General features: G+C 44.3%; 1 protein-coding gene across 2 annotated transcripts in view; it reads right to left on the bottom strand.

Moving 5' to 3' along the window:
• The window catches only part of jmjd1cb (jumonji domain containing 1Cb), a 592,917-nt gene that overhangs the window by 221,233 nt on the left and 354,225 nt on the right, over positions 1–17,459 (bottom strand). The window lies entirely within an intron of this gene.

The following is a 17,459-nucleotide window of genomic DNA, read 5'->3' as shown; positions in this document are numbered from 1 at the left end:
CCCCCGGTCCTGACCACTGTTAGGAGGCCTGTACATAACTCCCATTATGTTTTTTTTGCCTTTGTGGTTCCTCAACTCTACCCACACAGACTCCACATCATCTGACCCTATGTCGTTTAATGCGATTGATTTAATTTCATTCCTAATTAACAAGGCAACCCCGCCCCCTCTGCCCACCTCTCTGTCTTTTCGATAGGTTGTGAATCCCTGGATGTTTAAATGCCAGTCCTGAACCTCCTGCAACCACGTCTCTGTGATGCCTACCACATCATACCTGCCAGTCACAATCTGGGCCTCAAGCTCATCTACCTTGTTCCGTACACTGCGCGCATTTAAATATAGCACCTTTAATTCTCTATTGACCGTCCCTTTTTGTTTTCTTAGTGTGGTGGACCTTGGTTTACTGAGCCTTTCCATACACTGTGTCATATTTTGTGGGATGGGGACTATCGTAACCTCTCCTGAGTTCTGTCTTTTTGTGCTTTTTTGTATTCCTAAGCAGCTACGTTTCCCACTGATTACGTCACCTCTTGGTTCCCTGACTTTCCCTTCCCCCCAATCTCTAGTTTAAAGTCCTATTGACCACCCTATTTACTCTTTTCGCCAGAACACTGGTCCCAGCTCGGTTCAGGTGGAGACCATCCCAACGGTATAGGTCCCCCCTGTCCCAAAACTGATGCCAGTGTCCCATGAAAAGGAACCCCTCTTTCCCACACCACTCTTTCAGCCACGTGTTAATTTCCTTGATTCTTGCCTCCCTATGCCAATTTGCACGTGGCTCGGGCAGTAATCCGGAGATTATGCCCCTTGAGGACCTGTTTTTTAATTTGAATCCTAGCTCTTTATAATCTCTAAACAGGTCCTCTTTCCTAGACTTGCCTATGTTGTTGGTACCGACATGGACCACAACAACTGGATCCTCCCCCTCCCTCTCCAGTATCCTTTCAAGCCAGTCAGAGATGTCCCGCACCCTAGCACCGGGCAGGCAACATACCATGCGGGACTCTTTATCCTGCTCACAAAGGATACTATCTATCCCCCTGATAATAGAATCCCCTACAACTACAACTTGCCTATTTACTCCCTCCCCTTGAATGGCCTGCTGAACCATGGTGCCTTGGTCAGCTGACTCATCCTTCCTGCAGCCCTGTTCGCCATCCACACAGGGAGCAAGTGCCTCGTACCTGTTGGACAGGGTCTAGGGCTGAGGCTCCCAAGTTGCTGACTGCTGGTTCCCTTTACCTGCCTGACTTGCAGTCACACCCTGCTGTCCCTGGCCACTGGCAGGATTTAAACTACTTACTCTGACAGGTGTGACTGCCTCCTGAAACACAGTGTCCAGGTAAGTCTCCCCCTCCCGGATGTGCCTCAGTGTTTGAAGCTCAGGCTCCAGCTCATCAACTCTGAGCCGGAGCTCTTCGAGCAGCCAACACTTACTGCAGATGTGGTCGCTGCAGCTCGCAATGGGATCTGCCAGCTCCCACATCAAGCAGCTCAAGCACATCACCTGACCAGCCATCACTAATTAATTAATTAGTTTAATTTAAGTTTACGAGTTTAGCTGTGTTTTTTTTTTAATTTGGGGCAGATTTGCTATCAACCAATCAGATCACAGCTTCCCTCTGACGTCACTTTTGGGGAAAAAAACTGGAAAACAGGAAGTAACGTGAGGTTTTTATACTCACAGAGACTGCTCCTCCTCCTCCAAACGGCTCCCGAAATTAGGCCCGAAGAGAGAGAACAAAACAGTAGGGAAAAAGCACCTTCTCCCACTCTTCACCGAATTACCTCACTGCACCAAATTACCAAATTCTCACTCTGTCTGTGTCTCACTCACTCAGGCTGTGTCTCCTTGACCTGCGCAATGCTTACTAAGTGCGCTTTCTGTCTGTCTTTTATACAGACTTTAGGATGACTCACACTAAAACTTCAAAGAGAAGAATACAATGTGTACCTTTGTGCCCCTTAACAGGCCTCAGGTGACTGCCAGATAACTGCCTCTCAGCAATTAGGGTGGGGGCAGCTTCAGGTGACATGAGGTCACCAAACCAAGCTGAGGCACTGGGCGAACAGGAGACCGCCACCCAAGCAAAACCCACCTTCGGCTATTCACAAGGCAAAGGTGAGGACATCTGCTTTCACCCTGTCTGGAGCACCGCAAGTCTGACACCCTGAAAATGGTCACTGGCGGACAGGGCTCCAAACCAACATTGAGTATCTCCAACATGGTGTTGAAGAAAGAGACCTAAAAGCTTACTAATTGGGACAATACCAGAACATATGAGTGTGGCTAGCAGGCTCCCGAGAACAACGCTCACACTTGTCTTTCACCCAAGAATAGAATCTGCTCATCATCATTTTAGTCAGATGTGCCCGGTGCACCACCTTGAATTGGATCAGACTAAGCCAAGCACGCAAGGACGTGGAGTTGACTCTGTGAAGGGCCTCACTCCATACCTCATCATCCAGAATGGGACCCAACCCACCCTCCTATTTCACCCTCACCTCATTCAACGGAGCTAACTCCGCTGATAAACCTGGCTGCATATGCACAAAATAGTCCCCCCACCAGACCCAGCCAAGGGGAAAGAGGGAAAGCCTTAAGTGAAAAATTGCAAATATGAAAGAATCTGAAAAGACTGGAACCAGGCAGTTAAAATTTCTCCAAAACCTCCTTAAAGCTGGCAAACCTTTCCTCCACAAACAGGTCCAAATCTCTCCAAGCCTTTCCCCTCAAGAGTAAAAACCCACTGGCAGAAAAAGGTGGTTGTTGCAGATGGGGACTAGCAAAAATATGAAACAGAGCTTAAAATGCTGCCGGACCTGCTTCTAGATTCTGAGAGTGGACAGCACTATTGGATTCAGGGAAATTCCTACCAGAGAGAAAGGCAACAATGCGGTTACTATTGCACCAAGGCTAGAAACTGTGCAGGAGCTCGCCTCCATTTGTCCCCATACGGAACCCAGATCACTGAACAACACAGTACCTTCTTAATATTAACTGCCCAATCATAAAATAATAAATTGGGTAGAGCAAAGCCTCCTGACTACCTATCTCCCTGGAGCAATGTCACAGATCGTCGGAGTCTTTCCCGCCCAAATAAATGAGAACACTTAATTTATTAACTTTGACAACGAAGGACTTGGGGAGAAAAGTGGTGACACAGTGGAAAATAAATAAAAACCTTGGGAGCACATTCATTTTAATAGACTGAATCCTGCTCGCCAAGTACAAGGGGAAGTTGTCCCATTTCTGTAAATCAGATTTGACACCATTAACCAGACTAGTAAAATTTAATTTATTAAGTGAGGCTCAATCATGGGCCACCCGGAGATGCAGATAACAAAAGCTAGTTCTGGAGATGCAGGTAACGAAAGCTAGTTCTGGAGAGGCAAAAGGTTAACTTCCCCAGATGGGCTGTACTCTCTGGGGGGTGAACCGGGAAGCATTCACTCTTATCCAAGTACAGAGAGAAGGAAGCAAGACTCTCAAGCAGCTTCATTATCTTGTCCATAGTGGAGAATGTAAAGAATGTCATCTGTATATAGGGACACCCTATGCACCACCCCTCCCCAATTTATCCCCCTCCACTTAACAGAAGATCTCAGCACTATGGCAAGTGGTTCTATTGCCAAAGCAAATAGGAACGAAGACAATGGACATCCCTGCCTCGTGCTTCAGCGGGAAATTACCAGAAGTCAAAGCATTCATGTGAATACTAGCAGTGGGTGCCCTATGCAGTAAACAAATACAGGATATAAACTTTTGTCTAAATCCTAACCTCCCAAGAATTTAAAAGATATCCCCACTCTATTCTATCAAACGCCTTTTCGGCATCTAGGGAAACAATCACCTCCGTTTGGGCACCGAGAAGAGAGAAAGGACAATATTTAGCAGGAGGCACACCTGACAATTAGCGACCCTCAACGAAGCCTGTCTGACCTTCCAAGATCACCTCTGGGAGGCAGGGCTCCAACCGCAGTGCTGGCACTTTGGCAAGTAGCTTAACATCCACATTTAAAAGTGAAATAGGTCAATACGATCCACACTTTGTTGGGTATTTTTCTTTCTTGCGGATCAAGGAGATAGAGGCCTGCACAAGGGTAGAGGGCAACGAACCCGGGTATAATGAATCATTAAACACATCTAGAATTACAGGTACCAAATGCTCCGCAAACTTCTTATAAAATTCAATGGGGAAGCAATCAGGGCCTGGAGCTTTACCAGTCTGCAACAACCCAATGCATTTCATTATTTCCTCAATGGAGATTCCAACTCTTCAAGCCTCTCCCGCTCCACAGCTGGGATGGATAATCTATCCATAAAATCAGTCATGACCGAACTCTCAGACGGAGGCTCCGATCTATAGAGACCCCGTTAGAACAATTCAAAGGCCACATTGACCTGCGGGGCGAAATGCAGGCTGCTGTTCGAGTCATGGACCTCGACTGTCTCCCGGGAAGCTGCCTGTCGCCTCAGCTGGTGAGCCAAGAGGTGACTAGCCTTCTCCCCATATTCATAAAACATACCCTTTTGAGTATCGCAAATGGTCCACCACCCAATCTGTTGACAAGTTCAAATTGTGTCTGCAATTTTTTCCTACTTGCCAACTCAGGACCCACTCCTTTTCTTCAAAGTTATGAAACTTCACAATACTGCAAGTGAGTCCTGCTGCTCCACCCTCGCTGTCTTTACCGTGTGCACTTTGCAGCAAAATATCTCCCATCTGATAAGCACTTTCAAAGGTGAGATAGACTCAATTTTATTAAATTTGATATATCCTCCAATGGCAGAAGAGATGCATTCACAGAATCTCTTGTCCGCTAATAATGACGTATCCAACCTCCATGGCGGACGTTGGGAGGAACCTGATTCGAGTGCCAAATCAACACAGTGTGGGGCATGGTGTGGACTGAGTAACCTGCCACCGTCACCAAAGGGATGAGAGACCTATCCACCACAAAAAAGTTGTTATACAAGTGTACCTGGTGCACACGGGAGAAAAACTATTTTTTTTTTAGCACCTGGGTGCAGAAAGCGCCATGGATCTTCACCCAACCCCAACAACGGTCTGACCACCCCTTATGTAGTCAGAAATTTGGGCTTAGACCGATCCAGGCTGGGATCCAGGACACTGTTTAAGTCATCACCCAAACTAAGCTTATGCAAATTCAAATCTGGGATGGAGGCCGGTAGCTTATTAATAAAATCGGTATCATCCCAGTTTGGAGCATATTTACCTGAACCGCCAAAGCGCCACAGACAATAACATGTCTACCATTGGGGGGTCAGCCAAGATGTTAGCAGAAGACTGAATCATTTTATTTATCAATACTGCCGCACCCTAGGCCCTACCATAAAAGCCCGAATGAAAAACTTGTCCCACCCACCCCTTCTGCAATCTAGTCTGGTCTCTGACTCACAAGTGAGTCTCTTGCAGAAACACCACGTCAGTATTTAAACTCTTAAGGTGAGCAAATAACCTCAACCTTTTCACTGGGCCATTCAACCCCCTGACATTCCAGGTGACCAAACTAATTGGGGACACCCCAACCTCCGTCAATCAATGGTTGCCCAGTGAGCCAGTTGCATTCGTTTTTCACCTCTGTCTGGGGCTCTGAGGGGTGAATAGCCATCTCTTCAAAGGCTATCTTTTGTCCCAAGGTTCCATCCACTTTGAAGAGTGGCATGAAGAGCTGCAACAGCCTGGATTAATGGAGGATGAAGAAGTTATGGCTGCCATCAAGAGTGCAAGTACACAGATGGAGGATGCTTTTGTTATAGTCACAGGTCAGCTGAATGTGAAAACCTTTCCTGCTAATGAATCTCACTTTCCAGTTTCTGGGTGCCATTAAGACAACAATAACTATTGCCCTTTATGCCTGCAAGGCCTCACCTGAAATAAACTGAATGTATTGCCCAGCTCTGGCAAAGAGGTTATCCGTGGCCTGCGAGATACAGAGGTGTGCAGCCATTTGATTGATGCCACCAAGGTCTGCAGTTGATCCTTTGATGGAGCCAGAATGAAGAGGTTCAAAGCCACAGTGACTTTCACAAGCACTGACAGGGCATGGCAATTAATACTGCAAGAAACGAGGGTCTTTGGCAATGAAGGCATAGACCACCTGCCTGGAGAGTTGCAGTCTCTTGCGGCACTAGCTCTCGGTCATCTTTTGATAGCTCCACCTTCGGTGGTAGATGCTATACGATGTTCATGTGCTTTTTGCTTCTTGTATCTCTTCTCTGCTCCATGCCCTGAGTTACCCTTCTTATGGAGGGTACTGTAAATCACAACTGGGCCCCTAATCTCAAAGTCAAGCCCTATTGCCAGCTGCTGCCTTCCTTGTGCTAAGCTGACCAACCAATTGTCCTTGGCAGGCATAGTCCCTGTTCTTCTGCCCCACAATGTCAAGAGAGTGCTGACCCACTGCACTACCCAAGTGTTTACTGCCCACTCTCTTCAGAGAAAATGTGCCAGATGCAGCACCAGACACACCAAAAAACAAGGTACCAATCTGGGAAGCTGCAATAAAGGATTACATGCATGCTTCATAGCAGAAGCAGTATGCTATATAGAGTTCAGTGATCCTACAAACAACAGGTCAGGTCAAAGCCCTGAAAGCCTTTCCAAATCCAGTTGTGAACGGTGGTAAACAAGTTAATAACTAACCTGAGAAGGTGGCTCTATGAACATTCCCATACACCAGCTTAATCACTCTCCAAACCACCAAACAACTTCAGGGCGGCACGGTAGCACAGTGGTTAGCACTGTTGCTTCACAGGGTCCCAGGTTTGATTCCCGGCTTGGGTCACTGTCTGTGCGGAGTCTGCATGTTCTTCCCGTCTCTGCGTGGCTTTCCTCTGGGTGCTCCAATTTCCTCCCACAAGTCCCGAAAGACGTGCAGGTTAGGTGTATTGGCCATGCTAAATTGCCCTTCATGTCCAAAAAGGTTTGGTGGGATAACTGGGATAGGGTCGAGGTGTGGGCTTAATTAGGATGCTCTTTCCAAGGGCCGGTGCAGACTCGATGGGCCAAATGGCCTCTTGCACTGTAAATACTATGATTCTATGTGGCTGGAATGTCTACCATATGAACTGCAGCAATACAACAAGGCTTTCTTGACAGCGCCTTTGAATCCAGTGACCTCTAACTCTAAGAACAAGGACAGTAAGTATATTGGAGCATTATCATTTGCAAGTTCCCCTCCAAATTACACACCACCCTGACTTGGAAATATAACTCTTTTCCATCATGGTTGCTGGGTCAAAATCATTAAACTGCCTACCAAAAGTACAACACTCTTAGGCAGCTCACCACCAATTTCTCAGGGGCAATTAGGAATAGACAATAAATGTTGGCCTTCCCAGCCACATCTACATCACTTGAATAAATAGAAACAAATCTTATTAAAAATGTAAACCATCTTATCATTAACGTTTAAGCAAATGCTTAAGTTACTGTGCACACTTGCAGCTCGTTCTGATCAATTGCAAGAAGCACAGCTTACATAACAAATCTTTGTTGAATGGCCAGTCTATGGTCAGAAACTTTTTTTCTGATAAAGATCCCAGAATTCATAGCTCCAATTGCTTTATGAAACATTGTGAAAATTCCACAAAATGCGCCCTGAATAACTCTCCAGACTAAGAACTGCAGCAAAAATAACAGGAAACTATCGGGTGTGTGCCCAGGCTGTTGGAAGAAACAGAGTGGTTTAATTGAAACCCTTGATGAACATAGTAAGCCTCAAAGATGGTGTTTTCATTAAGTTTATCATGTTATTGCAAAACATACAATTTTTATTTTGGATTGAGAAATTTCAGTTACTGAAGAAAAAAAGGCAAAGGAAATAATGTATGCTTTTGAATGTTTTGCATTGTCGATTTTTGCTAATCAAGATTATTGTTGCGACTTTCATAAGTAATGTCATCAGTGAATACATAGCACAGCCAAACTGACCCAATATGACATCACTATCTTTTGCTGAAATTTAACAGTAAGTCTGATGTTTCATGCTTGGCGCTGTGGTCACACCATCACCTCTAACTCAGAAGGTGGGTTAAAGGCCCACAGCAGAGACTGAGGGTAGTGTTGCACTACTGGAGGTGCCTTCTCTTGAATATGTTAAATTGAATTTCCTCTGTTTTCTCAGGTGGACATTAACAATCCCATTAGTTCAAATACATTATTTAATGTCCTTCTTTCCCAATTATTTACAAATCCATATACATTTTTATGTTCTGTTTTAAATTTTATTCTAATATGTTAATGCTTTCCTCGACTTTCCCAAAAACCATCTCTCCTACTTCATCCATTCCATTCCAGCCATTAGTTTAATAATCACAGGACATACTTTTCCTTTTAACCACAGTACACTTATAGTTTAACATGTTCAGTCTCTAGCGCTCAACAACAGAACAAATGGGTCATTTGACACGTCAATACAACTGATTAATTCTAGCCACAATAGCCAAGCACTTGAAATATTTCCTCTCCCACCATGCAGAACAAACATTAGTTCCAATAGTAATATATTAGATCTCACATGTACCAATGATTTAAATTGTATTGTTCCCTTGTTCATGTAATAATTGTTTCTGGATATGCTGCCAGCACATTTGGGATATTACAATTCCACAAGAGGATGCACAACTGCAACTCCTATTATAAACTTCAGTCATACAAGTTATGGCTTCTGTTTCAATAGTTTCTGCCTGACAATCTTAAGTATTCTGTGCAAAAAGATGTTTTTTCCTCATAGGTTAGCCAATGGAGACAATCTGTGATGATTTACTTCTTCATAGAATTCCAACAGTGCAGGAGACCATTTGGTCCATCGAGTCGGCATTGACCCTCTGAAAGAGCACCCTACCTAGGCCCAATCCCCTGCCCTATCCCGGTTGCCTATCCTGCACATCTATAGACAAAATTTTTAAGCATGGCCAATCACATAACATGCACATCTTCGTGATCTTTTAAAAAAATAAATTTAAGAGTACCCAATTCATTTTTTCCAATTAAGGGGCAATTTAGCGTGGCCAATCCACCTAGCCTGCACATCTTTGGGTTGTAGGGGCAAAACCCACGCAAACACGGGGAGAATGTGCAAACTCCACACAGACAGTGACCCAGAGCCGGGATCGAACCGGGATCTCGGCGCCGTGCGGCAGCAGGGCTAATCCACTGCGCCACCATGCTGCCCCACCTTTGTGATCTTGACCATCCCCAACAGGAAAGAAATTTGCATTTATATAGCACCTTTCACAACATCCAGATGTCTCAAAGCACTTTACAACCAATGAAGTACTTTTTACGTGTAACCACTGTTCTAAAGTAGGGAAATACAACAGCCAATTGGACACAGCAAACAAATTCCAAAATAACAATGTAATAACGACCAGGTAATCTGCCTTTATGATATGGAAGACAAAGGGGGAAACTCATTTTGTAATAAATCTGGAGTGCCCAATTCTCTTTTTCCCAATTAAGGGACAATTTAGTGTGGCCAATTCACCCAGCCAGTACATCTTTCTGGGTTGTGGGTGAGACCTACGCAGACACGGGGAAAACGTGCGAACTCCACACAGACAGTGACCTAGGGCCGGGATCGAACCTGGGTCCTTGACGCTGTGAGGCAGCAGTGCAAACCACTGCGCCACCGTGCTGCCCCCAAAGGGGAAAACTGCATTGCTCGTCTTCAAAATACTTCATGAGCTGTTTTAAGTCCACCTGACAGAGCAAATGGGACTTCAGTTTGATATCTTATTCAAAAGATGGCACCTCCCTCAGTACATCGCTGGAGTACCAGCCTTGATGTTTGTGCTCAATTTCGCGACTTGAACACACAACGTCAGACACAGAGGCGAGTGATCTACCAGCTGAGCCTTGGCTGACTCCCCACAACCCTTCAAGGGATCTGTGCTCTTCTATATTTGGCCTACATTTTCATCAATCCACCATTGAGGACCTTCTCTAGGGTGCCTAGGCCCAAAGCTCTGGAATTCCCTCCATAATCCTCTCTCCCTTTCTTTAAGATGTTCATTCTCTTTGCCCAATAATTTCGTCATTTACACCATCTCCTGGTATGGTTTGAAGTCAAAGTTGGTTTTATAATGCTGTGATGCACTTTGGGAACTTAAGTTACGGGCACGATGTAAATACAAATTGTTGGTGTGCATTCCACATCAGGCCTGGTCAACTGTTAGGAAGTTGGTATTAAATGAGAAGTGAAGAATTGGATTCAAAAATAAACTGGTGAGCATTTGGTGCACTGAGGGCTTGCGAGATGCAAAATAGGCTAAAGGTTGGGTGAAACCAATACTTTGATCAGCAAAGCCAGTCTAGTGGCCTAGATCATATCCATGCCCAGTTTGCAAACAGTTTTTTTTCTCTCCGATTGAATAAAGCTGTTGTGCAGAAAGCAGAAGAAGCCGTCTGTGTTTGGCCCCAGAAATTCTACTCCAGGGTAGAGACAAGGGTTCCCCAAAAATAATACCTGTATGGTAATTATTTGCTGGATTTGGCTCAGAGTTAAAACCTGTGGGATGTTGTTTTGGGGAAGGTGCATTCTCGAAGTTTAGGAAAGTAGATAGGCGGCACAGTAGCACAGTGGTTAGCACTGTTGTTTCACAGCACCAGGTTCGATTCCCACTTGGGTCACTATCTGTGCGGAGTCTGCGTGGGTTTCCTCTGGGTGCTCCGGTTTCCTCCCACAAGTCCCAAACGAGGTGCTGCTAGGTAATTTGGACATTCTGAATTCTCCCTCTGTGTACCCGAACAGGGGCCGCAATGTAGCGACTAGGGTCTTTCACAGTAACCTCATGCCAATGTTAATGTAAGGCTACTTGTGACAATAAAGTTTATTATATTATTATTGTAGATTTAGCTTGGAGGGATAATTCAAGTATATTTGATTTATTTATTGTCACATGTACCGAGGTACAGTGAAAGTTACTGTTCTGCTTACAGTCCAGGCAGATAGTTCCTTACTATAAATACACAATGTAAATACATAAACATAAGACACTGGTTGCAACATGCGGAATATAGTGCTGCAACTGTAAAGAAGATGCGTAGAAAGATCAGTTCAATCCATAAGATGGCCATTCAGAAGTCTGGTACAGCGTGGAAGAAGCTGTTTTTGAATCTATTGGTGCATGTTCTCAAACGTTTGTATCTTCTGCCCGATGGAAGAGGTTGGAAGAGGGGATAACCCGGGTGGGAGGGGTCTTTGATTACGCTGCCCGCTTTCCCAAGGAAAAGGTATAGGCAGAATCAATGGATGAGAGACGGGCTTGCATGATGGACTGGGCTGTGTTCACAACTCTACTGTCTGGGTAACCATCATTGCAGTTCATTCTAAATGTTTTTCTTCAGTGTTGCCTTTCTTCTTGTGTTTTGAAGTTTAATAAACATTTTATTTGAATATTTACAACAGGACCATTCCTCACTGGGTTTCATCTCTTTTCTCACATGTTCTCCAAATCATTAAAATAAAATGTTAAGAATCAGTGTTCCAAGTTTCCCTTCTGGGAATTGGGATGCACTCACATTGGACATCAGCAGGTTTCATAACACAACCAGCAGCCCGCAGGCTGTATTGTGGCCCACAAAGCCCCTTTATGTAGCCTCACTGATCAAAATGCCAGTAAGCCTGGTCAGTGAAATTGAATATTTCTGCAAGGGGATACTCCTCCAATTACAGCTCGTTTCTCTCCAATGTTTACTGTTGATAGGTTTAATAGGGGCAGACACAGAGGGTGGGTGGGTGGTTTATCTAAAGAAAATGTCCCTGAACCATACAATAGGTGGATTTTCAACTTCTGGTACAATAGAATCCAATCCATGTTGCAAAAACTAGAGCATTCAACATTCAACCAAAAAGAGAGCAACAGACAGACAGTCAGTCAGTCAGACAGACAGACAGCATTTGTGTGGCTCACTCCCAGCCTCAGGGTTCTCATTCACACCAAAGAATCTGGACAAGCATGTTCTGCATAATTAGAGGTAAAAGCTTCAATGAAAGAATGAAAATAAACAAATGAGAATTCAGTGAATAATTTATCATCATTCTATTGTGAAATATGCGAACTTTCATCTTTATTTTGAACATTTTTAAAAATTAATTTACGGGATGTGGGCGTCGCTGTTTAGGCCAGCATGTATTGCCCATCCCTAGATGCCCTTCAGAAGGTGGTGATGAATAGTTGCCTTCTTGAACCGCTGCAGTCCTTGAGGTGTAGGTACACACACTATGCTGTTAGGGAAGGAGTTCCAGGATGTTGCTCCAGCGAGAGCAAGGTAGTGGTAGTGAGTGACTTGGAGGGGAACCTCCAGGTGGTGGGATTCCCAGGCATCTGCTGCTCTTGTCCTTCTAGATGGTAATGGTCGTGGGCTTGAAAGGTAGATAAAAATAAATTATTGCGGATGCTAGAATCTGAAACGAAAGAGAAAATGCTGGAAAATCTCAGCAGGTCTGGCAGCATCTATAAGGAGAGAAAAGAGCCAACGTTTCGAGTCCGATGACTCTTTGTCAAAGCTCTGAGCATTTTATCTTTCATGGGTTTGGAAGGTGTTGTCTAAGGAATCTTGGTGAGTTACTGCAGTGCATCTTGTAGGTGTTGCAAATGGCTGCCACTGTCCATCGGTGGTGGAGGGTTTGAATGTTTGTGGCAGGGGAGCAATCAAGCGGGCTGCTTTGTCCTGGATGGCATCGAGTTTCTTGAGTGTTGTTGGTGCTGCACTCATCCAGGCAAAGGCAGTGGATTCCATTACACTCCTGACTTGTGCCTTATAGATGGTGGACAGCTTCTGGGGGGATCAGGTGAGTTATCCGCCGTGGGATTCCTAGCCTTTGACCTGCCCTGGTAACCACAGTATTAATGTGGATAGTCCAGGAAAGTTTCTGATCAATGGTAATCCCCTGGATGTTGATTGTGAGGGATTCAGTGATGGTAATGCCATTGAATGTCAAGGGGCGGTGGTTAATCCTCTCTTGTAAGAGATGGTCACTGCCTGGCACTTGTGTGGCGCGAATGTAACTTGCCACTTGTCAGCCCAAGCCTGGATATTGTCCAGGTCTCGCTGCATTTGCACACAAACTGCTTAATTATCTGAGGAGGTAAAAATGGTGCTGAACATTGTGCAGACATCTGCAAACATCCCCACTTCTAACCTTATCATAGAATTTGCAGTGCAGAAGGAGGCCATTCGGCCCATCGGGTCTGCACCGGCTCTTGGAAAGAGCACCCTACCCAAGGTCAACACCTCTACCCTATCCCCATAACACAGTAACCCCACCAACACTAAGGGCAATTTTGGACACTAAGGGCAATTTATCATGGCTAATCCACCTAACCTGCACATCTTTGGACTGTGGGAGGAAACCGGAGCACCCGGAGGAAACCCACGCACACATGGAGAGGATGTGCAGACTCCGCACAGACAGTGACCCAAGCCGGAATTGAACCTGGGACCCTGGAGCTGTGAAGCATTTGTGCTATCCACAATGCTAACGTGCTGCCCATGATGGAAGGACGGTCATTGATGAGCAGCTGAAGATGGGTGGAGCGAGGGCACTATCCTGAGGAACTCCTGCAGTGATGTCCATGAGTTGAAATGATTGACCTCCAACCATCACAACCACCTTCCTTTGTGCCAGATATGACTCCAACCAGCAGAGTTTTTCCCCTGATTCCCATCGACTCCAGTTTAGCTAGGGCTCCTTGATGCCATACTCGGTCATATGCTGCCTTGATGTCAAGGGCAGTCACTCTCACCTCACCTCTGGCATTCAGCTCTTTTGTCCATGTTTGAACCAAGGCTGTAATGAGGTCAGGAGCTGAGTGACCCTGACAGAACCCAAACTGAGTGTCCGTGAGCAGGTTATTGCTGAGTAAGTGCCACTTGATAGCACTTTTGCTGACTCCTTCCATCACTTTGCTGATGATGGACATTAGACTAATAGGGCAGTAATTGACTGGATTGAAATTGTCCTGTTTCTGGTGTACAGGACATACCTGAGCAATTTTCCACATTGCCAGGTAGATGCCAGTGTTGTAGCTGTACTGGAACAGCTTGGCTAGGGGTGCAGCAGGTTCTGGAGCATAAGTCTTCAGTACTATTGCCGGGATATTGTTAAGAGCCCATAGCCTTCGCAGTATCCAGTGTCTTCTGCCGATTCTTGATATCACGTGGAGTGAATCGTATTGGCAGAAGACGGACATCTGTGATGCTGGGGACCCCCGGAAAAGACTGAGATGGATCATCCACTCGGCATTCCTGGCCAAAGATTGTTGCGAATGCCTCAGCCTTGTCTTTTTCACATATGCGCTGGCCGCCTCCATCATTGAGAATGGGGGTATTTGTGGAGCCTCTTCCTCCATTGAGTTGTTTAATTGACAACCACCATTCACGGCTGGATGTGGCAGGACTACAGAGCTTAGATCTGATGCGTTTTTTGTGGAATCGCTTAGCTAAGCCTACTTGTGACAATAAAGATTATTATTATTACTTGCTGCTTCTGCTGTTTGGTACACAAGTAGTCCTGTGTTATAGCTTCAACAGGTCGACACCTTATTTTTCGGTATGCATGATGTTGCTCATGATAAACTACAGGCAAAGAAAAATTAAGTTAATTTTTTTCAAAAAGTATCAATTGATGAGAGAATTTTTCAGCAGATTGTGTAATGACAGATATTGTGAGCGACACAGGCAGTGACAGAAAAGCTTGACACCTTTAATAATGAAAGTACCTTTCCTACTACTAATATGAATATCTGCTGCCCCAAAAAGAATTTACAATCAAATGTGTACATCATTTCTTGAAATTAGTATGCAACAGGCCAGATCGATAACAAATTTTGCAACGCATCATGAGGCAGGTCTGTCTCTGCAGGGCCTGCACTGATTTTTCTGGTCACTGTGATAATGTGTTTGGAAAGGACTGTAAGGTTATCAATGCTTTGAGATCAAGGATTTATCAGCAGACAAAACTCAGCTTCAGAAAATGAGCTCCAGGAATCAAATCAGGTGCAGAGGAGATTCACCAGGATGTTGCCTGGGCTGGATCATTTCAGCGATCAAAAGAGACTGGATAGGCTGGGGTTGTTTTCCCTGGAGCATGGAAGGCTGAGGGGGTACCTGATTGAGGTGAATAAAATTATAGAGAGGGTGGACAGGAAGGTACTTTTCCCCTTAATGGAGGGGTCAATGACCAGGGCATAGATTTATGGTAATGGGAAGGAGATTTAGAGATGTGAGAGAAAACCTTTTCACCCAGAAGGTGGGTGGAATTGGAATTCACTGCCTGAAAGGGTGGTAGAGGAGGGAACCCTCTCAACTTTTAAGAAGTATTCAGATGAACACTTGAAATGCCACAGCATACAAGGCTACGGACTAAGTGCTGGAAAATGGGATTAGAATAGTTAGGTGCTTGATGGCCAGTGTGGATGTGATGGGCTGAAGGGCTTCTTTCCGTACTGTAAAACTCTATGACTCTATGAAAAAAAAATGTTTAGCATCAAATCCCCAATCACAATGGCAACACATCTCTCCTTGGGCAGAATTCTGACAAAGTTACAATCTTGTATGCATTCCCCTCCCCCCAAGATTTTATATATTTTACTTTTCGCTGTATAATCTATGACCCAATAAAGTAAAAAAAAATAGTTATGCAATTTAATTAGCTAATTACATGTGTTGCTAACTCTTTGCCAAGAAAGGTGACTTTTCTGGCTTGTTCAGTAATATTTGTCAATTTGAATGAAGCAACATGTTCAACATTTAATCCCTTCAGCTTTTAAGTTTATCAGTTCCAATTCTCAGGTTTCTTCACGACTATATTCCCTCACCCTTGTAACATCCCAATGAATGTGTCCCCATCTTTCCCATTGTTTTTGCATCCTGCAGCTAATGGGAAGCCCAAAACTGCAGTGCACGTATATCTGGTACAAGTTCAACATCACCTTTTTCAAATTAATTCATGGATGTGGGCATTGATCGATAGGCCAGCATTTATTGCCCATCCCTAATTGCCCTTGAATAGGTGGGGGTGAGCTGCCTTCTTGAACTGCTGCAGTCCAAGTAGTATAAGTACACCCAAGGTGCGGTGAGGGAGGGAGTTCCAGGATTTCGCCCCAACAGTGAAAGAACAGTGATATATTTCCAAGTCAGCGTGGAAATCTAATGCAGAGTGGAAAGTCTCTCCTATTTTTCTCTATTAAAACCATTTATGACTTTGAACACTTCTATCAAATCTCCTTCCTTGCTCTGAGGGGAGCAACTCCAGTTTCCCCAGTCTTTCCGCACAATTTAAGTTCCTCATTCCTAGCACAAATCTAGGAAATGTCTTCTGCGCCGACTTTAAGACCTTGACATTGTACCTGAAGTGCAGTATCCAAAATTAAACATAATACCACAGCTGAAATCTAACCAGTGATTTCTAAAGGTTTAATCAAATTTCCTTACATTTGTACTCTACGCCTCTATTAATTAACCAAGGATCCAAATGTCTTTCTGATATCCATCTCAACTTGACCTGCTGCCTTCACCCTCAGTCTTCCCACATCTTGAAAATTATGCAATTTATATCTCTCCTCATTCTTCATACCAAAATCTATCACTTCACAATTCTCTGCATTAGATTTTGTCTGCCATGTGTGTTACTATCCCCTCACTCTTTGTTTTATGTCAGAGCTTTGATTTGTCTGCAAACTTTGAAATTATGCCGATAAATCCAGTTCATTCATGTCAAAGAAAGCAGTGGTCCAAATACCAAACCTTGAGGAATGCCACTACAACTATTCACCATTAATCTCGGCTTTCTGCCCCTTAAACAATTTTCTGTCAATGCTGCCACTCTCCTGTTAATTTTGATCTCACATTTATTCGGTGGTAACTGTCCTTTCAAAGTACACATTCAGACCATATTGATATATGTTATTCAGTATCAATGAATTGTTTACTTTAGCCAATTTGCAAATAAACCTGTGGTTATGCGGGTTAAAGATGTTCTTTAAATTGTAAATCAATTCGAGAAAGTGTAGCACAATCAAAGATGCAAAAGTATAGTCATTTACATCCGGCACTGTCATGTGGGTATTTACAACTCAGCAAACTGGAAGTGAGAAATTGTGGTTTTCCGCATATTGCATGTGAACTGCAGTATGACAGTCATATGTTTAAACGTTGTCATAATATTTTCCTGCAGTCTGGAAAACTGCACACAGTTTGGAATGTATAATTAATTAACTTTTTATTATCACCTAGCCACATAATCAAAAGTTTTGTCTCTGACATTCATCAAATGCATCCATGGGGCATGGGTAAGCATCTGATATGTATGAAGTGCAAAAAGCTTGGCGATTTTCAGAACACCGTGGGCGGGATTCTCCCATCCCTCGTTTTATGACGGCGTGAACAGGCCACTGCCAGGAGTAATTTTGGCCCGTGGAGCGG

The sequence above is a fragment of the Scyliorhinus torazame genome, chromosome 16 (assembly GCF_047496885.1).
Source record: "Scyliorhinus torazame isolate Kashiwa2021f chromosome 16, sScyTor2.1, whole genome shotgun sequence".
NCBI classification, from domain to species: domain Eukaryota; kingdom Metazoa; phylum Chordata; class Chondrichthyes; order Carcharhiniformes; family Scyliorhinidae; genus Scyliorhinus; species Scyliorhinus torazame.
This window is presented reverse-complemented; position numbering and strand designations above follow the sequence as displayed.